Source organism: Schistocerca americana, chromosome 7 (assembly GCF_021461395.2).
Source record: "Schistocerca americana isolate TAMUIC-IGC-003095 chromosome 7, iqSchAmer2.1, whole genome shotgun sequence".
Taxonomy (NCBI): domain Eukaryota; kingdom Metazoa; phylum Arthropoda; class Insecta; order Orthoptera; family Acrididae; genus Schistocerca; species Schistocerca americana.
In genome coordinates, this window is record NC_060125.1 from 318,232,440 (window position 1) to 318,256,973 (window position 24,534).

A 24,534-nucleotide genomic window follows, 5' to 3' on the forward strand; every position below is an offset into this window, starting at 1 on the left:
CGCTTTCTCTAGGTCAACAGATCTTATGAATATGTCTTGAGTTTTCTTTAGTCTTGTTTCCATTGTCAACGTCAACGTCAGAATTGCCTCTCTGGTGCCTATACCTTTCCTAATACCAAACTGATCGTCATCGAACAAATCGTCGATTTTTTTGCATTCTTCTGTATATTATACTCGTCACCAATTAGTATGCATGAGGTGTTAAGCTGATCGTGCGATAATTCTCGCATATTTCAGCTCTTGCAGTCTTCGGAATTGTGTGGATGGTATTCTCCCAAAAGTCAGAAGGTATATTAGCAGACATACATTCTACGCACCACAGTTAATAATCGTTTTGTAGCCACTTCCCCTAATGATTTTAGAAATTCTGATGGGATGTTATCGGTCCCTTCTGCCTTGTTTTATCGTAAGTCCTCCAAACCTGTCTTAAATTCTGATTCTAATACTTGATCCCATATCTCCTCTAAATCGACACCTCTTTCTTCTTCTATCACATCAGACCAATCGCCCCCTTCATAGAGTCCTTCAGTGTACTCTTTCCACCTATCCGCTCTCTCCTCTGCACTTAAAAATGGAATTAAGGTTGCACTCTTAATGTTACCAGCCTTGCTTTTAATTTCAACGAAGGTTAACTTGACTTTACTATATGCTGAGTCAGTCTTTCAGACTATCAGTTTGTTTTCGATTTCTCCACATTGTTCAAATGTATGTGAAATCTTATGGGACTTAATTGCTAAGTTCATCAGTCCCTAAGCTTACACACTACTTAACCTCATTTATTCTAAGGACAAACACACACACCCATGCCCGGCGGAGGACTCGAACCTCGGCCGGGATCAGCCGCACAGTCCATGACTGCAGCGCCTTAGACCGCTCGGCTAATCCCGCGCTTCTCCACATTCTTCATGCAGCCATTTCGTCTTTGCTCCCCAGCACTTCCTATTTATTTCATTCCTCAGCGACTTGTATTTCTGTATTGCGGAATTTCCCTCGACATTTTTGTAGCTCCTTCTTTCATTTATCAGCTGAAATATTTCTTCTGTTACCCATTGATTCTTTGCAGTTACTTTCTTCGTGCCTATATTTTTCCTTCCAGCTTCTGTGACTGCCTTTTCAGAGATGACATTCCTCATCAAATGCACTGCCTATTGGACTATTCTTTATTGCTGTGTGTACAAACTTAGACACCTTCAAGTGTATCTCTTCGTTCCATAGTACTTACGTGTCACACTTCTTTGTATATTGATTCTTCCTGACTAATCTCTTTAACTTCAACGTGCTCTTCATCACTATTGCATTGTGTTTATATCTGCTCCTGGGTACGCCTTAGAATCTAGAATCTGATTCCCGGATCTCTGTCTGACCGTGATGTAATCTAACTCAAATCCTTCCGTATCACCAGGCCTTTTCGAAATATATCTCTTCCTCTTGTGAGCCGTTAACAGAATTTTCGCTATTACTTGCTGAAATTTATTACATAACTGAATTAGTCTTTTTCGCCGTCATTCATTGTCCCAAGCACATATTCTCCTATAACCGGTCGGGGCACACATTTTAAACATGTCCCCAATGAAGTGTATCAACGCCTGCTTGCAGCTAGGGTGTCTATTTAATTATCATTTCATTTCTAGCAAAGCTGCATGGTCATCCACGGTAACTGTTCTTTCGGGAACAGATACTACCGTCATATATAGTTAAAAATATGGGTTCCCGGCCTTTGACCGTCTTGTGCGAACGCACACGCTATGCCCGAACTCGTACGGGACTTGGTAGATTAATCTGCCACGAGTAATGAGTATGATGGGCAAACATCTATTAGGCGCACTACGAATGTAGTGTTGTGGACATGTTGGGAATGTGGATCTCACGGGGAGCGAGCAAGGGATAAGTCCCGGCAGACGCACTATCCTCTGCGCCCGCGGTGGCTCAGATGGATAGAGCGTCTGCCATGTAAGCAGGAGATCCCGGGTTCGAGTCCCGGTCGGGGCACACATTTTCAACATGTCCCCAATGAAATGTATCAACGCCTGCTTGCAGCTAGGGTGTCTGTTTCATTATCATTTCATTTCTAGCAAAGCTGCATGGTCATCCGCGGTAACTGTTCTTTCGGGAACAGATACTAGCGTCATATATAGTTAAAAATATGGGTTCCCGGCCTTTGACCTTCTTGTGCGAACGCACACGCTATGCCCGAACTCGTACGGGACTTGGTAGATTAATCTGCCACGAGTAATGAGTATGATGGGCCAACATCTATTTGGCGCACTACGAATGTAGTGTTGTGGACATGTTGGGAATGTGGATCTCACGGGGAGCGTGCAAAGGATAAGTCCCTGCAGACGCACTATCCTCTGTGCCCGCGGTGGCTCAGATGGACAGTCTGCCGCCGGCAGTGCTGCGAGGCGGTCACGCGCCAGAGCGCTGCGGGCGAGGCGCGCACGGTGTGTTTGTGTTTACTTCGGCCGCTGTAAGTGCCGTTTTCCTTCTAGACCACCATGGCGCACAACTATCGGAAGAAGACATTACGTTTCAACTTTTGTTCCGACTTCGCTCGACCCAAGGCCCTGGAGGTAGAACGATTTATATGCGATGAAGTTGAAATACCACCAACGGATCTAATTGGTATCCACTTGTCCATAGTTAGCAGTACCGTCTACGTCAAAATGATCAACGATGCGGCGTGCGACAAGGTGCTTCAAGAGGCAAAACGTGGACTGCGCTTCTGTCATTCCGACGGCAACGTCGGACCCGTTACCGTCGATCACGCGGGTCTCGGCAGACGGACGATAAGGATCTTCGAACTGCCGTTCGAACTACCTGCAGACGTCGTCATCGAGGCGCTCCGTCCCTATGGCAACGTTCTGGAACATGTTGCCGAACGATGGGTCCAATTTCAGACCTATCCAGTTTTAAACGGTGTTAGACAGGTCCGCATCGAGCTGCAGAAACACGTGCCTTCCTATCTACGTATCGGAGGCTGCCGTGCCATTATAGATAGTCCCAGTCTTCAAGAAGGGTCGTCGAGCAGATGCGCAAAGCTATAGACCTATATCTCTGACGTCGATCTGTTGTAGAATTTTAGAACATGTTTTTTGCTCGAGTATCATGTCGTTTTTGGAGACCCAGAATCTACTATGTAGGAATCAACATGGATTCCGGAAACAGCGATCGTGTGAGACCCAACTCGCTTTATTTGTTCATGAGACCCAGAAAATATTAGATACAGGCTCCCAGGTAGATGCTATTTTTCTTGACTTCCGAAAGGCGTTCGATACAGTTCCGCACTGTCGCCTGATAAACAAAGTAAGAGCCTACGGAATATCAGACCAGCTGTGTGGCTGGATTGAAGAGTTTTTAGCAAACGGAACACAGCATGTTGTTATCAATGAAGAGACGTCTACAGACGTTAAAGTAACCTCTGGCGTGCCACAGGGGAGTGTTGTGGGACCATTGCTTTTCACAATATATATAAATGATCTAGTAGATAGTGTCGGAAGTTCCATGCGGCTTTTCGCGGATGATGCTGTAGTATACAGAGAAGTTGCAGCATTAGAAAATTGTAGCGGATTGCAGGAAGATCTGCAGCGGATAGGCACTTGGTGCAGGGAGTGGCAACTGACCCTTAACATAGACAAATGTAATGTATTGCGAATACATAGAAAGAAGGATCCTTTATTGTACGATTATATGTTAGCGGAACAAACACTGGTAGCAGTTACTTCTGTAAATATCTGGGAGTATGCGTGCGGAACGATTTGAAGTCGAATGATCATATAAAATTAATTGTTGGTAAGGTGGGTACCAGGTTGAGATTCATTGAGAGAGTGCTTAGAAAATGTAGTCCATCAACAAAGGAGGTGGCTTACAAAACACTCGTTCGACCTATACTTGAGTATTGCTCATCAGTGTGGGATCCGTACCAGATCGGTTTGACGGAGGAGAAAGAGAAGATCCAAAGAAGAGCGGCGCGTTTCGTCACAGGGTTATTTGGTAACCGTGATAGCGTTACGGAGATGTTTAATAAACTCAAGTGGCAGACTCTGCAAGAGAGGCGCTCTGCATCGCGATGTAGCTTGCTCGCCAGGTTTCGAGAGGGTGCGTTTCTGGATGAGGTATCGAATATATGGCTTCCCCCTAGTTATACCTCCCGAGGAGATCACGAATGTAAAATTAGAGAGATTACAGCGCGCACGGAGGCTTCCAGACAGTCGTTCTTCCCGTGAACCATACGCGACTGGAACAGGAAAGGGAGGTAATGACAGAGGCACGTAAAGTGCCCTCCGCCACACACCGTTGGGTGGCTTGCGGAGTATAAATGTAGATGTAGATGTAGATAATGTATGACGGCCAACCTCGGACCTGTTCCGGTTGCGGGAAAGAAGGTCACCTACGGTCTGAATGCATTCAACGACGTGTCGCGCAGCTCCCGTTGTCGGAAGCGTCCGTCACACCCACGATGACCGCCCTACCGGTCATTTACGCAGCGGCTCTTGCCACGTCTACAGTTTCGTCCAGTCCGTCGCCTGGTCCTTCCGATCGGCGCGTCCCACCGTCCCAGTCACCAACGGACGGTACAGACGTCCCACCTGACAACCTTGCCGCCGAACAGGCTCCCGCACCGGACGCTGAGGAGACCAGTACATCTTCACAACACCTGTTTGACAATTTCATTGTACCCACCGACGCCTTCGAACCAGGTCGACGCTCCTCCTTGCCGTCGTCTGACACTGAGGAACACGTGCGCAAACAACGCTCGCCACGTAGGCGCAAACGCCGTCGCCGTTCACCCACGGGCTCTCAGAGCGTTGCCACTCGCGACGACGAAGACGACACCCAAGCAGCCGACATTTCCACGCAGAGGTCGGCGGACAACTTTCACGATGAACAAGACGTTTCGCAGGACGGGACCACTATGGAGGTCGCCACGAACAATGTAACGATCTGTGCGCCGGTTGAGACGCCTGTCTCCCCGCCGACAACTCCAGATCTCTCTAACCACGACGCACTTCCCACGGACATTGGACAGACCCACGGCACAGGAGCATGGGCCGACGACATTGAGGAGGGTACGCCCCCTCCTCCGGATGAGTTACCTCCGCCGGACGAGGCTGCCTGTTAACATCAGAAGCGAGGCATTGCAGCTGATGGTACGGGACTTCCTGTCGGTGCCCTCCTCTTACTTCCCTTGGTGATGGTAGATGCGCGTCCACCACCACTGAAACAAACCTACCGGTTTGCCACACTGAACATCAACATGATCAGCACTGCACCCAAGCTGCAACTCCTATGTGACATGCTTCGGGCCTCTGACATCGACGTCGCCCTTCTTCAGGAAGTACGCGTTGCCACACTACCACCAGTCTACGGCTACGACTCATACACGTCCACATGTGATCAATCAGGGCGTGGAGTGGCTTTCTGCATACGCGAAGGAATCCCACTCACGGACACGACGATCCTTCCCTGTGGAAGAGGCATGGCTGTTACCATCCTCGACACGCGCGTCATCAATATCTACGCTCCGTCTGGCTCCACGAACCGTCGGCAGCGGTCCACTTTCTTCGGACATGACGTGGCGTCCCTGTTTTCTGGACGCTATGATCGCCTTATCATGGGATGTGATTTCAACTGTGTCCTCCATCCGCAGGACCAAGTACCTGGTTGTTCGCCATGCGCGGCGCTGCTCACTTTAATCGAAGATTTTCATCTAGTGGACGTTTGGGAGAAAATTCATGGCAATACCCCCGGTTTTACCCATTATACAGCACATTCTGCGAGCAGACTGGACCGATTTTATGTCTCTGCTCACCTCGGCAATGAAGTCGCCCAAGCTGAACGATGGTCCCTTGCATTTTCGGACCATTGCGCCGTCATTTGCTCCCTGGCTCTGCCACCTCAGTCAGTGTGGCGCAGCAGAGGTTACTGGAAGCTTAATACCTCCCTCCTTAATGATCCACACTGCCGACAATGTATTGCCACTACATGGACGCCTTCCGCAGTACACATCCACGTTCCATTGGTGGCTGAAATGTGCCAAACCTGCGATCAGAAAGGCCTTCATACAATGTGGCAAGGAAGCAGCAGCATGGCATCGAGACACCAAAAATTTTCACTACGCCGTCCTCCGTGAGCTCGATGCGCTCCCTCCATCACCTGACACCCACAGGGAACGACAACGTACTAAAGCTCGTCTCCTCTCTCTTCAACGTGCACGACTGCATGGTGTCGTGGTGCGTTCCCGACGACAAGACCCCCTCCACGACGAAACCCAATCCACAGTCCATGCCGCGTCCGACCATAGTCGTCGACGTCGGCTTTTCGTCCCCAACATCACGACCTCCGATGGTGTTCACCACACAACATAGGCGGCGGTCGTGTCCGCCTTTGCTGAACATTATCGCCGATTTTATGATGATGAACCGATGGCGACGTCCATTCCTGATGATCTCCGTCCTTCCCCTGATCGGACCCTCACCGTAGCGGAGTCAACGTCCATGATGTCTGCAATCACCGCAGAAGAGGTGGTAGATGCGATCAACAAAGGGGCCAAGAACAAATCACCCGGTCCAGATGGTCTCCCAGTGGAGTTTTACCGGGCGTTCACCACGTTAATGCTTCCTCGCTGGACGGAAATGATTCAGGAACTCTTTACTCCGTCCTTCCCAATACCACCTGAATTCGTCACTGGCATTCTTCTACCTGTGCCTAAACCGAAGGGAGGGTCTCATGTCTCTGCATATCACCCCCTTACACTACTGAATGTAGACTATAAAATCTATGCACGCCTCTTAGCAGCGCGCATACGCACCGTCTTACCTACGGGCCTTTCACCTGAGCAGACTGCACGTGGTTGTGGGGCCACCTTACAAACAGCCCTAGGAGAATGCCGTGACCTCATTGCACTGGCGTCGGTTTGTCGCCTTCGTGCAGCACTGGTATCCGTCGATTTCACGAGTGCCTTTGATCGCGTTCGACACCCATTCCTCCTCATGGTGGCGACACGTATGCGGTTCCCATTGCTTATTGTCGATGCCATTCGCCGGTTACTCCTTCCCGCGGTCTCGATGGTACAAGTCAATGGGTGGCTTGTAGGACCGATTCCTATACGCCGCTCTGTGCGTCAAGGATGCCCTATGTCTACTTTACTATATGCCATTGCACTTGAGCCCCTCATCACTGGACTTACCTCTAGACTGCAGGGGCTCACTTTGCATGACCACACCTTTTACTGTAGGGCTTATGCGGACGATCTCCTCTTTCTCACCTGCTCCTCCACGGAACTCAATGACGCCATCCAATGGATCCACCAGTATGGACGTCTTTCTGGTAGCATTCTTAATGTCCGTAAATCGACTATGATGCACATTGGGCGCGGCCTCCCGGCTATGGTGCCGACCCCACTCCCAGTCAGTGCCACCCTTCGTTACTTGGGTATCGAATTTACGAGCTCCGACACCGCACAGTGGCCCTGGCTTACCGGCGGCTTTTGCAGTCGATTCGGCACCATGTCCGCGGTCAAGTGCACCGTAACTTAAACCAACTCCAACGTGTGTCCTATGTCAACATCTATGTCGTCCCTAAACTGGTACACGTCGCCCAGATCCTCCCAATGCCGTTACTCCTTGGCCGCCGCATCCAATCAGCCTTTGGATATTTCGTGTCAGCAGGGGCACTTTTCAAAGTCCGCTACAACACTCTAACACTGCCTCCTGCAAAAGGTGGCCTCGGACTCGTCAACGTGCGGGCACGATCTTCTGCACTCTTTGTCCACACTCTGTTGCGGCACTGGCAGGGGCCGGTCCCGTCCTTAACACGCAGTCTCTTAGATTTCCTCCGACCAGCTTCTCTCGATCCACCGATCAATGTGGCACCTATTTCTCCATTATTGTACTACGTCGCCAATTGCTTCATAGAACTCAGCTACGTTCGGGCCGATCCTCCAGTCACCCGTCCTCCCCGTACAATAGATTATTATCGTTTGTTTATGCTGTCGAACCCTTGCGACCCCATGGTGCTACAGCATCCTGACATTAACTGGTGAACGGTTTGGGGGCGTGTGCATGCTCCCTTTTTACCGTCGTCTGTGTCTGCACTCTGGTATGTTTTAGTCTATGGAAAATTCCCGACTAATAGTCGACTTTATCGCATAGGACTGGCCACCTCCCCACTCTGCCCTGACTGTCAGCTCGAAGACACCGACGAGCACTGTCTTACGTGCCCCCTGAAACAAAACGTATGGCTCCTCATTCAACGAATCGTGGGCTTTTACCTCCGTGCCCCGGCAACGACGGTAACCCCGGATTTCCTGTTGTTGCCCCAGACATTTCACTACCCTCTTGCTAAGCACCATACCCTAATCTGGTTTCGAGGACAGGCTTTAGAATATCTCTTTCGGAGTGGTCCGCATACAGTCCTTGACTTCTGGTACAAAGTTGTGACCGCGCATAGCACCCTCACCCGAAAACCATCTTACCGACAAACTTTTGCCGGTTATCTCCGCAGCGTCTTCCTTGACCCCCCCTCAATGTTGGGGTGTACCATGCCTACCTGTCACATGATGCAACACCCTTATCCACGTTCTCATGCATCGACTAAAAACAAACACAATTTTTTTTTATAGGAAGAAGACAGAATATGTTATATTTTGTTGTATTTAATGTTTTTCTTTTTTAATATTTTTTTTTGTTTAACTAACAGTCATTTGTATATTTTTATATGGTATCTTGAAGAACTCTTGCATAGTGAATATATATGTACTTTTAGTTTGTTCAATACAAATTTTTAAACAAAAACAAAAACAGGAAAAACAAAAAAAGGAAAACAGGATATGTTCCAATTTGTTGTATTTCATGTTATTCTAAATAATTTGTTTACCTAACACTCATTTGAATAAGTTTAACTGGTACCTTGAAGAACTTTTGCTTTGTATATATATATATATATATATATATATATATATATATATATATATATATATGTATAAAAAAAAGTGGCAAGGGTCGTGCGTTCTAAACATATAGTCGCCTGTTCGTTTCCAACTGTATTTCTTTTTTTTTTTTTTTTTTTACCACAGTCGGTCTAAAGTTATGAGTCTGACAAAAAAAAAAAAAAAAAGATGGATAGAGCGTCTGCCATGCAAGCAGGACATCCCGTGTTCGAGTCCCGGTCGGGGCACACATTTTCAACATGTCCCCAATGAAGTGTATCAACGCCTGCTTGCAGCTAGGGTGTCTATTTAATTATCATTTCAATCTTTTTCACATGGTCACCTCTATATGTGCTATATGTTTTGTCTAAAGGCCAATAGACGTCACAAGTACGGGTCGTGTCATTTGATTTAGTTCGATTTCAATGTATTGTTTGCGGATATCCATCTTAGCGTTAAGGACAGCGCAACTGAGTAAACTCTGAGATTAAGAGTTTGATAGGTAACCGTTTTTCAGGTTTGCTATTAACCTATGCCGCACATTAATCTTGTTTAGTAGTATCAAGGAGTTTTACAGTACAGTGATCAAGTCTATACAGTGAGTGGTGCACTGTGTGGGCAGATGTTTCCTCGAACTGTCAGTATTTTCTTTTGACTGAGCGTCATTGTGTACTTATATTTATGCTTATCAGGGCACTGCTTTTACAAATCATGTATGAGCAGGCACCTTTATCCTTGCTAAGTGCATTATTCTTCTTTTGAAGGCTAATATATATTTTATAATTCTGTTCTTTGTTAAGACTCATGATCTGTTGGGGAGAGAGGGAGATAGAGAGAGAGACATAGAGATAGAGAGAGTTTTTGTAAGCTATAAGTCTTTTCACGCAAGGTGCTTTTGAAATCATATTTTGGGAAAGTGGTCTTAATCGTTTAATGTCTGATTTTTGCTCATTTATTGGTGAAACCTTCTACGTAGTTCATAGTTCCACATAGTTCATAGTTCATAGTTAAGTGTATTTTTTTTCTATTGGAGCTCTGATTCCTGATATGTTTTAGCTCTGTTACTTGATTTTAGATTACATTATACAAGATGGATCTCCATCCCTTACGGTAAAGTAAATTGTTGCTTATTTAGTTTTAAGACATACTTTATAATTGTTTCTTGTGTGTATTTTATATCCTTTCTGTAACATAATTAATCTTTTTGAAACAGTTCACTGAAATTTGGGAGGCCTGACCCGGTGGTAATTTTTGAAGCTGTTGTGAGAGGCTATACTGCACAATCGGACTGTATCTAACTTAATGATTCAACTGTACATCTCTTAAGGAAAAGTAATTCTTTGCGTTGATAACCTTGTTTCTCAGTTACTTAAGCTAGCATTTTTTGTTACACTTTTTGACAAAACAAAATTACGTATAAAACTATACGTGTTTATTTTTCGGTGCATCCCACTACTGAACTGAATCTACTAACAACCCTGTAGATGGGGCAACAGCAGCCATGAGTATTCATCTTGGGTATCCATGACATACCGTCCCTTTGCGGTGTTTCGTATTTGACAGACCACGAATGTTGGGAGAAAATATTCCGAGCTTTTCCGCTTAAGATTTAGCTTTAACGCGACGAAACCGGTAGTGGTACAATTATAAAGGACCAAAATACATCTCAAGCGATTGTTAATACCCAAGATTAATCTAATAAATTGCGGTAATTCTGAGATCGCTCAGGCATCATGTCGATAGCTTGCTAAACAGAGAAAACGGGTTCATTTTATGAGGACGTAGAACCCTATATGAAACCGCATCAAAGCACAACGTTTTTGGGTGAGACCCGAGAATTTGAGTCTCTGGCAAGCCAAAGTCCCTGTGCACCCCGTCGCCCCGGCGCCGTCAGATTTAGTGGTAAGACGGCCCACAGGCTAGTCCGTCATAGACTGAACACAAATCAAGCATGAAAACAGGAAGAAGGTGTATTGAAATGTGAAAAAAGATGCAAAATAGAAACAGTAAGTAGTCCTAGCTGAAGATGTGCAAGATCTAGCAAACCGGAAAAGCTACGGTATCTTGATTTTGTGGACACGGTGGGGGAATGAAAAGTTGAAGATCCATGTAGAAATCTCCCTCGTGACCACCCCATTCTTTCTCAAAAATTAAGAATTCTTGTCTAGTCATTGACGTGTCTCTTCTCTTTTTGTATTCTAGGCAGCTGTCATACTATACATTGGCTATAAAATATGAGCCATGTGGTAAGGTTATATTGCTGTCGGAAGAAACGTGATGAACAATGAGAGCAGACGAGATGCCGCATAGACCTCTCACAGAAATGGAAATAACCAATAAATATATGTGAACTATATTATAAAAGAAGAAACTGAATAGTCAGAACTTCCAAACGGAACACAAGAGTCGTAACACGAAGTTTTTTTGTGGGACAAATAGGAGATACGTACATCAGGTGCCTCTTGGCCTTGTAATCACGGTATCCCATTGTCGAGTGTCAGTGGAAAAATACAGGCTCTCGGCTGCAAACCTGCTAATAGTTCAGACCCCCACTATAACCAGTAGGCCCGATTGGAGGTAGCCGAGCTTTGGTATGAGGACGCTAGGACTAAACAACAAAAATCGAACCAAAACGAAACAAACACACGATGGAAGTCAGTTGACTACAGTGCAGGGCGGAGAGAGGATTCCTGTTGACGAAGTTGCCTGGATGGCAGTGAATTGTTGTTCCTTTGCACGTTGGCGTCTTAAACAAGCAATTGAAATTCCGTCGGCAATAAGAATCTATCAAATTTGCCTCGCGACTAGCATAACATGATCCATGAACATTTTTCGAACTTTAAGAAATCTGCTAGTTCTTTAAGACATAGTATGACTACGCACTATTTGTGTCATTATTTCCTACATTTGGTGATAAATAGTAAATATGGTGATGAAGATACGTTGCCGATTGCTGCGGAGCTGTGTGTACTGGATGATTGAAATGTAGATGAGCTTACGAAGGACACGATGAAGTGATACACTTACGTCAATTTCATGGCGTTTCTTTACGGTAAATGATGGAAATGCTCCAATATAAAGTGTTTTCCATATCAATTAATAGACGGAAGCATAGATTACGGAGTTAAGTTAGGAATAAATTCCAGAAGTTTAAAGGGATGGTGGAAAAACCTGAAGTTAAATACTGTAAATGAGTTTCGGAATGAGTGGAACCTGAAGACAGAAATGCATTAAATTAGAAAACCAAGTACACGAACAATTTATTCAAGCCAGGAATGCACAGATACACAGAGCGGTATTGTTTACATGATCGTGTGTTTATTATCAAAGTCCAAGCTCTAAAACATAAGCAACTTCACTTTCCAAAATTCCGAGACATTTTCATATTTCCTTGCTCATTTGCAAGATTTGATGGTTTAGTTGTGGAATGATTCAAAAGCGTTAAAAATACGTGTTTTGATAGAGAACAGGGAAAACTGTGTGAGAGTGATTATGAGTGTGAACCTGTTACTTACATTTTTTAAGCTTATGTGACAAAGTAACACGTTTCTATCATTTCTTTTTGAGTGATCACAGTCATACGATTACCTAAATCATGCAAGGAGACATATATCACTCACTAGGCGTACAAGTTAGATGAATCGATATAAGATTCCTAACGTATGACACACATACCGTCACCAGTGTCGTATGACTCATCATACGTGTTTTCCGGTGGAGGACTCCGTTGTCTTGTTCCCTTGTGGTCAAATGTTTGGCGTTTCCATTCGAGAGCCACTTAATATCGGCTGGTAATAGAGTAATTGTTCGGAATCAATTTTCATTATAGTTCCCTTCCTTATGCCTCGCTGTTGCAAATGCATATTACTCAACGGCACAAAATCAAATGTGAATACAGAGAAGAGAAAGTTCATATTTTCTGAAAAAATATTGGCAGGAGGGAGATCTGTACACGGAACCGCCGCTTTCCTGTCCAAACGCCATGACTGTATAACCAAGAGACTTGGCTCTTTCATTTCGATCGATGTTGCACATCTAGAGCGTGGACCGTTCAGTGTTCTATTTTGCTTCTTATTTTACAGTTCAGTACACCTTCTTCCTTTCTTTCATGCTTGATCTGCATATTGTTTTTGACGGGCTATCCAGTGGGTCATCTTGCTACTAAACCTTAGTGGGGTGTGATAGGGAGTTTCCGTTGGGACTGCGATACATCGTTGGAACTGTTGTTCTAATACAGACGACGCCACAAGCTGATTAATAGGGACAGTGCTAATGATGGATGGGGCATGCGCTGACTACGTTATGGAGGCCTATATTGGGAGGCAGTTTCCAGACTTGGATGCAGGTTTCAACGTGACTCAGCAGAAGCATTTTACCGACTCGAGAAGTTGGATAAATGGGGCGGAATCGAGTAATGTGCGACCGACCTCTAGGAACAGTGCGTTCCCACGCACTGGGTGTCAGGTCTCGCCTACAAAGAATTTATCTGCGTGGGAGAGTTTCCGATGCCAACGTGCATTTGTAACACCGGTGAGTGCAGTTGGCCGGGAATGTTGGAAAGTGTGAATGATTAACCACACACACACACACACACACACACACACACACACACACACACACACATAATCACACACTCATACACAAACACATACACACAGAAACACGCACTCACCGAGTGTTGTTACTTGTTCCGACTGGTATCTGGTGCTCCACATTTTCCGAGATTATTTTCCCTTCACCCGTTTTCACTCCTTTGAAAAAAGAAATTATTCACTTTTCTCAATTTAACTGCTTTGTTACTAGCGCTAGCTTCTGCCTGACCCAAGCTTGTCTCAGTATGTAAGCAGTTCCAAGTACAACGATATGCAGTGACGATTCTTCTTGATCGTGCTTAAACATTACTGGACATTTGACAGCCTTGGTTCGCCTTCGGAAACGATGTTCCTACGATAATTCACGCGTTAGGAATTGAGAGAGAAATGTTACGTTCACTATCCAATCATTGGATGATGCAGACAAAGCCATCTACTTTACCTAGTCTTGATCACAATAAAATATAAATGCGATTTGTGTATTAGGGGTTTCGGTTGACTTGTTTCCATCCCCGAATCATCTTACTAAATAATAAGTATGCAAGTATCGTGTTTGGCACAACACGATCGTTACCAATTGTAACTCGTATCATGCATATTTGCCTACGAGTAAGGAGTGGTACGTCAGATACTGTGAATCTAGTTCTTGGGCCTGAAATGTAGTTCAGTAATTGTATTTTATGAAATAAACCCGCAAATGAAAGTTAGCATATTTCAATGTCTGTATATCTACCAGACACTTCAATACCTGAGCTCTTCTGTTCAATAAAAGAAAGTCCCGGCCGAAAACTTTAATACTGTTAGAATGAAACTTCCTGGCAGATTAAAACTGTGTGCCCGACCGAGACTCGAACTCGGGACCTTTGCCTTTCGCGGGCAAGTGCTCTACCAACTGAGCTACCGAAGCACGACTCACGCCCGGTACTCACAGCTTTACTTCTGCCAGTAAAGCTGTGAGTACTGGGCGTGAGTCGTGCTTCGGTAGCTCAGTTGGTAGAGCACTTGCCCGGGAAAGGCAAAGGTCCCGAGTTCGAGTCTCGGTCGGGCACACAGTTTTAATCTGCCAGGAAGTTTCATATCAGCGCACACTCCGCTGCAGAGTGAAAATCTCATTCTGGAAACATCCCCCTGGCTGTGGCTAAGCCATGTCTCCGCAATATCCTTTCTTTCAGGAGTGCTAGTTCTGCAAGGTTCGCAGGAGAGCTTCTGTAAAGTTTGGAAGGTAGGAGACGAGGTACTGGCAGAAGTAAAGCTGTGAGTACCGGGCGTGAGTCGTGCTTCGGTAGCTCAGTTGGTAGAGCACTTGCCCGGGAAAGGCAAAGGTCCCGAGTTCGAGTCTCGGTCGGGCACACAGTTTTAATCTGCCAGGAAGTTTCATATCAGCGCACACTCCGCTGCAGAGTGAAAATCTCATTCTGGAAACATCCCCCTGGCTGTGGCTAAGCCATGTCTCCGCAATATCCTTTCTTTCAGGAGTGCTAGTTCTGCAAGGTTCGCAGGAGAGCTTCTGTAAAGTTTGGAAGGTAGGAGACGAGGTACTGGCAGAAGTAAAGCTGTGAGTACCGGGCGTAAGTCGTGCTTCGGTAGCTCAGTTGGTAGAGCACTTGCCCGCGAAAAGCAAAGGTCCCGAGTTCGAATCTCGGTCGGGCACACAGTTTTAATCTGCCAGGAAGTTTCATATCAGCGCACACTCCGCTGCAGAGTGAAAATCTCATTCTGGAAACTGTTAGAATGGTTTACAGTTTCCAATGCAGTGAAATCTATTATACTCAGAAGGTTTGTGGTTTTGCAGTCTAGATGAACAACTAGTACTCCAACTCTATTTAAATTAAAGGGCTGAAATATACTCTTAGATATCGCATACGTGAACTGAGAGTTTCGTAAATATGCAGCAGTAGTGAGAGAGAGCCATTCATGATCTAAACCAAAACTGACAATAACTGCATACTGACATATCCTAGTTGCCTAACTGAGTCAGAAGACTTTATGAAACATTGAAATCAACGTTAAAACGGACGTTGAAGTAAATCATAAGTACACGTTTACTCTAAAGTTGCTAATAAGCTCCATTGACGAATTTCTTAGAGGAACCAACAGATCCATATATTATTATTAAAATCAAATAACGTGCGACCAGTAATACGATGAGACGTAGCACCAGTAGCCTGTAAGTCTACATCTACATCTATATCTACGTGATTACTTTGCTATTCACAGTTAATTGCCTGGCTGAGTGTTCAATAAACCACCATCAAGCTGGCTCTCTACCATTCCACTCACGAACGGCACGCGGGGAAAACGATCACTTAAATTTTTCTGTTCAAGCCCTGATTTCTCTTCTTTTATCATGATGATCATTTCTCCCTATGTAGGTGGATGCCAACAGAATGTTTTCGCAATCGGAGGAAAAAACTGGTGTCTGAAATATCATGTAAAGATCGCGTCGCAACGAAAAACGCCTTTGTTTCAACGATCGCCACTCCAATCCACGTATGGTGTCTGTGACACTATCTCCCCTATTTTACGATAATACAAAACGAGCTGCATTCTTTGTACTTTTTCGATGTCACCCGTCAGTCCCACCTGATGCGGATCCATCACCGCATAGCAATACTCCAGAATAGGGCGGACAAGCGTGGTGTAAGCAATCTCTTTAGTAGGCCTGTTGCACCATCTAAGTGCTCTGCCAATGAATCGCCGTCTTTGGTTTGCTAGAGCCACAATATTATTATGTGATCGTTCCAATTTAGGTTATTTGTAATTGTAATCCCTAAGTATTTAGTTGAATTTATAGCCTTCAGATTTGTGTGCATCATCGCGTAATCGAAATTTAGCTGATTTCTTTTAGTACTCATACGAATAACTTCACACTTTTATTTATTCTGGGTCATTTGCCACTTTTCGCACCATACAGATATCTTATCTAAATCATTTTGCAAGTCGTTTTGATCATCTGCTGACTTTACAAGAGGCATCATCTGCAAACAATCTAAGGGGGCAACTCAGGTTGTCCCCTATGTCGTTAATATAGATCAGGAACAATAGAGGGCCTACAACGCTTCCTTGGGGAACGCCGGATATTACTTCTGTTTTAGTCAATGACTTTCCGTTTATTACTACGAACTGTCACCTTTCTGACAGGAAATCAAGCACCCAGCCGCACAACCGAGGTGATACTCCGTAGGCACGCAGTTTGGTTAGAAGACGCTTGTGAGAAACGGTACGGATCTATAGGTACGGATCTTTATGTGAGCGAGTGGTTGTATATAATTGCTAAATATAGAGCTATTGTATCATCGTACTCTGTGAGGAACCTGACTGGTATACAGTCTGGATCGGAGGCCATGCCTCTATTAGGTGATTTAAGCTGCTTTGTTATAACGAGGACATCTACTTCTATGTTTCTCATTTGGCAGTTGTTCTTCATTGGAATTCAGGAATGTTGACTTCGTCTTCTTTGGTGAATGAGTTTCGGAAAACCGTGTTTAATAACTCTGCTTTAGTGGCACTGTAATCAGTGACTTCACCGTTGTTATTGCGCAGTGAAGGTATTGATTGCGTCTTGCCACTGGTGTAATTTATGTATGACCAGAATCGCTTTGGGTTTTCTGCCAGATTTCGAGAGAGAATTTCGATGTGGAAATTATAGAAAGCATCTCGCATTGAAGTACGCGCTATATTTCGAACTTATTTAAAACCTTGACAATCTTGGGGATTTTGTGTTCTTTTAAATTTGGCACGCTTTTTTCGATGCTTCTGCAACAGCGATCTGACCCGTTTTGTTTATCGTGGGGGATCAGTACCACCACTTATTACTTTATGTGGTATATATCTCCCAATTGCTGTTGATACTATCTCTTCGAGAACATTCCACAACTTTTCTACACTTACATGATCAGATCGGAAGGAGTGATGACAGTCTCTTTAAAAGGCCTTAATGGCATTTTTATCAGCATTTTTAAATAGATATACTTTGCGTTTCATTCTGATGGTTGTAGGTGTTACGGTATTCTGCCTAGCAGCAACTGCCTTCTGGTCACTAATCCCTCTATTCGTCACAATTCTTACTATTTATCCAGGGTTATTTGTTGCTTAAAAGTCAAGTATGATTTCGCAACCATTTACACTTCGAGTGGACTCATGAACTAATTGTTCAAAATAATTTTCGGAGAAAGCATTCCGTAGAATTTCGGATGACGTTTTATGCCTGCCGCCGACTTTAATTTTTACAGCATGTCGAGGGTAGACTGAAGTCACAACCAACTACAATTATATGAGCACTTCATCGTCAGGCCAGCAGTGACCCAGCGGGACCATCCGACCACCGTGTCATCCTCAGTTGAGGATGCGGAAAGGAGGGGTGTGTGGTCAGCACACCGCTCTCCCGGTCGTTACGATGGTTTTCTTTGATCGGAGCCGCTACTATTTGGTCGAGTAGCTCCTCAGTTGGCATCACGAGGCTGAGTGCTCCCCGATAATTATATGATCTGGGTACTTATTTGAAATGAGACTCAAGTTTCCGTTGAATTGTTCAGAAACTATATCTTCTGAGTCGGGGGTCGGTAAAACACTCCAATTAATAGTTTAATCCGATTGTCATGTAAAACCTCTACCCATACCATTTCACGCGAAATATCTACTTCAATTCTGCTACAAGGCAAACTACTTCTGACAGCAATAAATACTCCATTACCAACTGTATGAAATCTATCCTTTCTGTACACTGTTAGATCGTTTGAAAAAATTTCGGCTGAACTTATTTCCGGCTTTAGCCAGCTCTCTGTACCAGCAACTATATGAGCTTTATTGCTTTCTATTAGGGCTTGGAGCTCTGGTTCTTTCCCAACACAACTATGACAATTTACGACTACAATACTAATCATTTCCACAACCACCTTACTGTATTTTACGTGCTCACTATTAGACGGACGCCCCTCATGTCCTCTCTGAGACCTTCTAACCTGAAAAACCGTCCAGTCCCTTCCACAGAGCCCCCGCTACCCGTGTAACCACCTTCTGTGTGTAGTGGACCCCTGACCTACTAAGCGGAACCCGGAAACACACCACTCGATGACGCAAGTCAAGGAATCTGCAGCCTACACGGTCACAAAACCTCCTGAGCCTCTGATTCAGACCCTCCAATCGGCTCTGCGCCAAAGGACGTCAGTCGATTCTATCGACGATGCTACAGATGGTGAGCTCCGCCTCATCTCGGAAGCAAGACTGGCAGTCTTTACCATTTCCGATATCCACACGAAACCAGACAGAATCTGCTTCGATCCAAAGCGACTCACGTCATTGGTACCTACATGAGCCACCACCTGCAGTTGGCTGCACCCTGTACTCTTTATGGCACCCGGAAGCACCCTTTCCACATCCGGCATGACTCCCCTCGGAATGCACACGAAGGGCACACTGGCTTCCTTCCCTTCCTTGGCAGCCAAGCTCTTAAGGGGCCCCATTACACGCCTAACGTTGGAGTTCCCAACTACCAGCAAACCCACCCTCTGTGAATTCCCAGACCTTAAGGGGCCGAGAAGCTTCTTCTGGAAGAGTGTGGACGAATACATCCAGCTCAGAGACATCGTCAGCCACAGATAACGCTCGAAACCCGTTCGTCAAACGAACCGAGGAGGCCCTACGATCGGCCCCTCGGAAAGTTTTTCGCTGCCTGCCAGACTTTGGAATGATCTTCCACTCGATCACGGGTGAGGGGTCAACCTTAGTGCAGGCAGTACCCTGGGCGGTCACAGCAGTGGACCTATCGGAGGACACGTGGGATGTCCTCGACGTCCCTCGCATTCCCCACGTTCGATCCCCCACAGTGACGCCCCTTGGCAGTAGCCTCAAGCTGTTTGATGGAAGCCAACGCATCCTGGAGCGTATGTATTTCAGTGTAGGGGGGATATTTTCTATCAATATCAGATCCTCCACGAAATTAAAATCGCAGTGAAAATCTAATGAAACTCTGCGCAGCGTCTCCGGTATGCCAGTCGGTCGCGTCACATTGCTCTTTTAAGTACTGAGCGCACGGTGCCCTCATAACTATGCCTCGAACAGTAGTCTCTCCCACCATGTGTGAAGTGTGAGCTGTCATTCCATTTCTTCACTTTGAAGTGGCTTCCCTGTTTTTGTGCAGCCTACATATACATTAAATGTCATATGTAAGATCGGATGTGGTGTAGGAACTTCGAATCAGGGTTCACAGACGTTCATAATACTGTTGGTCAGCGAAGGAAGCGAGTGTCAACTGGTGATCTTGTACTGTGAGTGGATCAGCGGATTAGCGGAAACTGTCTGTGAATGGCGGTTCAGAAGAGGTGATGGGGAATAATGTCGTCATGCATTGCCCTTCATGACAATGGTCGGCATCACAATGCTACTACAATGAAGACTTTCCTGCAGCGTGTTTGATGGGAAGTGTTTGATCACCTACCATATGACCCAGATTTCGTTCCCTCAGATTTTCACCTCTTTGCTTACACAAGAATCGCTGACTACGAGGACAGTGTTTTGATACAAAGAGCTGCAGTCCGTTGCGATGATTTGAAAATGGGTCTCGGCCATTAACTAGTCGTCGAGTGAATAAAAAAGAAGTAAAATTTGCAACTTTCGACTGGTGTTTCGTTGTACTGAAAGTCGTAAAGTATTCAGCTAATTAATTATCATCCGTCCCCCCTTCCTACCCAGCTTTCTACAGACTACCAATATGGTTTACCTCTCTCCCTCACCTAATACACGACTTTACGTTACGGCTTTTTAAGAACATCAGCATATCTATTCCTTAAATGTATTATTTATTACTCCGATGAGTGTTCTGCAATTGTAGAAGCTATAACCGCTATGGCGCAATGAAACGAAAAGTTTATCTTACCTAAGACGCGCTCGCAGACACACACACATACACACACACACACACACACACACACACACACACACACACACACACACAACACCTACTTCTCAGGTTTTTGTCTATACTAGCCTTCCATACGGATCTCCGGGAGAGGACAGCCAAGGGCATGGTGACCATGAGACTAATCTTGAATAACCAATGAATGGATAACGAAAGGGGCATGGTTTGAACGGCGTAGGAAAGCTAGACAATCTGAAAATGAAAAGACAATCTATAGATTGTGAGGTAAGGGAAGAGAAATGAAAAGAAGGCAAGCATTTCCATTCAGTTTCGGGTAATATCAACAGCAACAAAAATGATATAAAGAGAATAGGAGGCATTACGAATAGGAAGGCAGGGCAAAGAGTGAGTTACTGTGAACAGTTCAGTGGTAGTGTTATTCTCATCAGAACATACAGAAATCCAATGCCGACAACGACAATTCAGTTATACATGTCGACGTCGGAAGCTGAAGATGAAGAGATGGAAAAAGCGTATGAGAATATTGAACAGCTAATTCAGTAGGTAGATGGAGATGAAAGTGTAATAGTCATGAGGGACTGGAGTCCAGTCATAGGAAAAGAAGAAAGCGTTACGGGGGACTATGGGCTGGATAGCAGCTAAGTGAGACGAAGAAGACTCTGCATTAGTTTCAGCTAACAGTAGTGAATACTCTGTTCGAGAATCACAGGAGAGGAGATATACCAGGAAAAGGCCGGGAGAGACTTCAAGATATCATTTACATTACATCATGGTCAGACACAGATTCCGAAATCAGATACTGGATTGAAAGGCGTACCCCTGAAGAAATACAGAGTCAGATCGCAGTTTACCAGTGATGAAGCGTAGGCTACAGTTTAAGAGACTAGTCAGGAAGAATCATTGGGCAATGAAGTGGGATACGGAAGTAATAAGGAATGACGACATACGGTTGAAATTCTCTAAGGCTATAGACACAGCAATAAAAAATAGCTCAGTAGGCTGTACAGTTTAAGAGGAATGGACAAGCTTAAAAAGGGTCATCAAAAATGTTCAAATGTGTGTGAATTCCTAAGGGACCAAACCGCTGAGGTCATCGGTCCCTAGACGTACACACTACTTAAACTAACTTATTATAAGAGCAACACACAGACACACCCATGCCCGACAGAGGACTCGAACCTCCGGCGGGAGGGGCTACGCAAGGCCCATCACAGAAGCTGGAAAGGAAAGCGTAAGTACGAAGAAGGTAACTGCGAAGGAATCATGGGTAACAGAACAAATACTTCAGTTAATCGATGGAAGTAGTAAGTTCAAATATGTTCAAGGAAATTCACGAGTAAAGAAATACACGTCACTTAGGAAGGAAATTTGTAGGAGGACGAAATAGCTGCATGAAAAATGCGAAGAAATCTAAACGGAATTGATTGCCGGAAGGACTCACTAATGCAGAAGAGAGAGCGGATGGATGGAAAAAGTGCACTGTCGGCTTCTATGACGGTGAGAACTTTCCTGATGATGTATTACAAAATAAACCGGACTTGATATAAGACAACTAGGGGATCCATTATTAGAATGAGAATTAGGAGACCTTTGGATGACTTACGATGAAGAAGGCAGAAGGATAGATAACATTATCTTATAATTTCAAAAATCAGTGGGGAACTTGCGACAAATCGGATATATCGTTGAAGTGCAGAATGTATGAGACTGGCGATTAAGCATTTGACTTTCGGAAAAACACCATCCACAAAATTCCCTAAAATGCTACAGAAGAAAAGTGCGAGAATTGCATCCTAGTTGCTGAGATGAATAATAAAGTATTGAAAAAAAAAACTTGGCGATATTTTAGATGACGATCAACTTCGTTTTAGAAAAGGTAAAAGACCCAGGAGGGCAATTTTCACGTTGCGGTTGATAATGGAAGCAAGGCTAAAAAAAACATCACGATATGCACTCCTGGAAATTGAAATAAGAACACCGTGAATTCATTGTCACAGGAAGGGGAAACTTTATTGACAGATTCCTGGGGTCAGATACATTACATGATCACACTGACAGAACCGCAGGCACATAGACACAGGCAACAGAGCATGCACAATGTCGGCACTAGTACAGTGTATATCCACCTTTCGCAGCAATGCAGGCTGCTATTCTCCCAGGGAGACGATCGTAGAGATGCTGGATGTAGTCCTTTGGAACAGCTTGCCATGCCATTTCCACCTGGCGCCTCAGTTGGACCAGCGTTCGTGCTGGACGTGCAGACCGCGTGAGACGACGCTTCATCCAGTCCCAAACATGCTCAATGGGGGACAGATCCGGAGATCTTGCTGGCCAGGGTAGTTGACTTACACCTTCTAGAGCACGTTGGGTGGCACGGGATACATGCGGACGTGCATTTTCCTGTTGGAACAGCAAGTTCCCTTGCCGGTCTAGGAATGGTAGAACGATGGGTTCGATGACGGTTTGGATGTACCGTGCACTATTCAGTGTCCCCTCGACGATCACCAGTGGTGTACGGCCAGTGTAGGAGATCGCTCCCCACACCATGATGCCGGGTGTTGGCCCTGTGTGCCTCGGTCGTATGCAGTCCTGATTGTGGCGCTCACCTGCACGGCGCCAAACACGCATACGACCATCATTGGCACCAAGGCAGAAGCGACTCTCATCGCTGAAGACGACACGTCTCCATTCGTCCCTCCATTCACGCCTGTGGCGACAACACTGGAGGCGGGCTGCACGATGTTGGGGCGTGAGCGGAAGACGGCCTAACGGTGTGCGGGACCGTATCCCAGCTTCATGGAGACGGTTGCGAATGGTCCTCGCCGATACCCCAGGAGCAACAGTGTCCCTAATTTGCTGGGAAGTGGCGGTGCGGTCCCCTACGGCACTGCGTAGGATCCTACGGTCTTGGCGTGCATCTGTGCGTCGCTGCGGTCCGGTCCCAGGTCGACGGGCACGTGCACCTTCCGCCGACCACTGGCGACAACATCGATGTACTGTGGAGACCTCACGCCCCACGTGTTGAGCAATTCGGCGGTACGTCCACCCAGCCTCCCGCATGCCCACTATACGCCCTCGCTCAAAGTCCGTCAACTGCACATACGGTTCACGTCCACGCTGTCGCGGCATGCTGCCAGTGTTAAAGACTGCGATGGAGCTCCGTATGCCACGGCAAACTGGCTGACACTGACGGCGGCGGTGCACAAATGCTGCGCAGCTAACGCCATTCGACGGCCAACACCGCGGTTCCTTGTGTGTCCGCTGTGCCGTGCGTGTGATCATTGCTTGTACAGCCCTCTCGCAGTGTCCGGAGCAAGTATGGTGGGTCTGACACACCGGTGTCAATGTGTTTTTTTTTCCAGGAGTGTATTTGCAGTATATGTCGAACTGGAAAAAGCTTTTGATAATGTCAAATGGTTCAAGATTTTCGAAATTCTGAGAGTAACAGGGGTAAGCTACAGGGAAGAACGAGCAATATACATTATGTACAACGTACAAGAGGGGGCAATAAAAGTGGATGACCAAGAACGAAGTGCTTGGTTTTAAAATGTTTGTGGAAGGGGGGGGGGGTTGTGGTGGGGGCCATAATATTTTGCCCCTAGTGTTAAATCTACACATCGAAGATGAAATGACGGAAATAGGTCATGTGTGTAATAAAAATTCACGGTGAAAGGTTATCAACGATAAGTTCGCTTATGACAATTGCTTCGTCATTGAATGTGAAGAAGGATTACAGAATCTGCTAAACGAGATGAGCAGTCTAATGAGTAAACAATATGGAATGGGAATATACCGAAGAAAGACAAAAGCTACGTGAAGTAGGAGAACAGCATTGTGTGATAGTGAAACATGGACTTGGAGGAAACTGGAAAAGAAAAGAATCGAATCAGTCAGTACATGGTGCAACAGAAGAATGCTGCAATTTAAGCGGACTGATTATAAGGAATACAAAGGTTCTCCGTAGTATAGGTGGGGAAGGAAATATATGCGGAGCACTGAGAAAAAGAAAGCATAGAACGGCAAGACATCCGTTAAGACATCACGGAGTAGCTTCCATGGTACTAGAGAGAGCTTTAGAGGGTAAAAAGTATAGAGGAAATAGAGATTTGTATACATACAGTAAATAATTGAGGGTATGA

The 24,534-nt window shown here is 45.4% G+C and overlaps 3 non-coding genes across 3 annotated transcripts; all 3 read left to right on the forward strand.

Annotated features, from left to right (window-relative positions):
* The first annotated feature begins 1,914 nt into the window (after positions 1 to 1,914).
* Trnat-ugu lies at positions 1,915 to 1,989 on the forward strand. The gene has a single exon. It is a non-coding gene; the product is annotated as a tRNA-Thr (tRNA).
* A 12,503-nt stretch (positions 1,990 to 14,492) lies between these two features.
* Trnas-gga lies at positions 14,493 to 14,567 on the forward strand. Its single transcript has one exon. It is a non-coding gene; the product is annotated as a tRNA-Ser (tRNA).
* A 226-nt stretch (positions 14,568 to 14,793) lies between these two features.
* Trnas-gga lies at positions 14,794 to 14,868 on the forward strand. Its single transcript has one exon. It is a non-coding gene; the product is annotated as a tRNA-Ser (tRNA).
* The last annotated feature ends 9,666 nt before the right edge of the window (positions 14,869 to 24,534 follow it).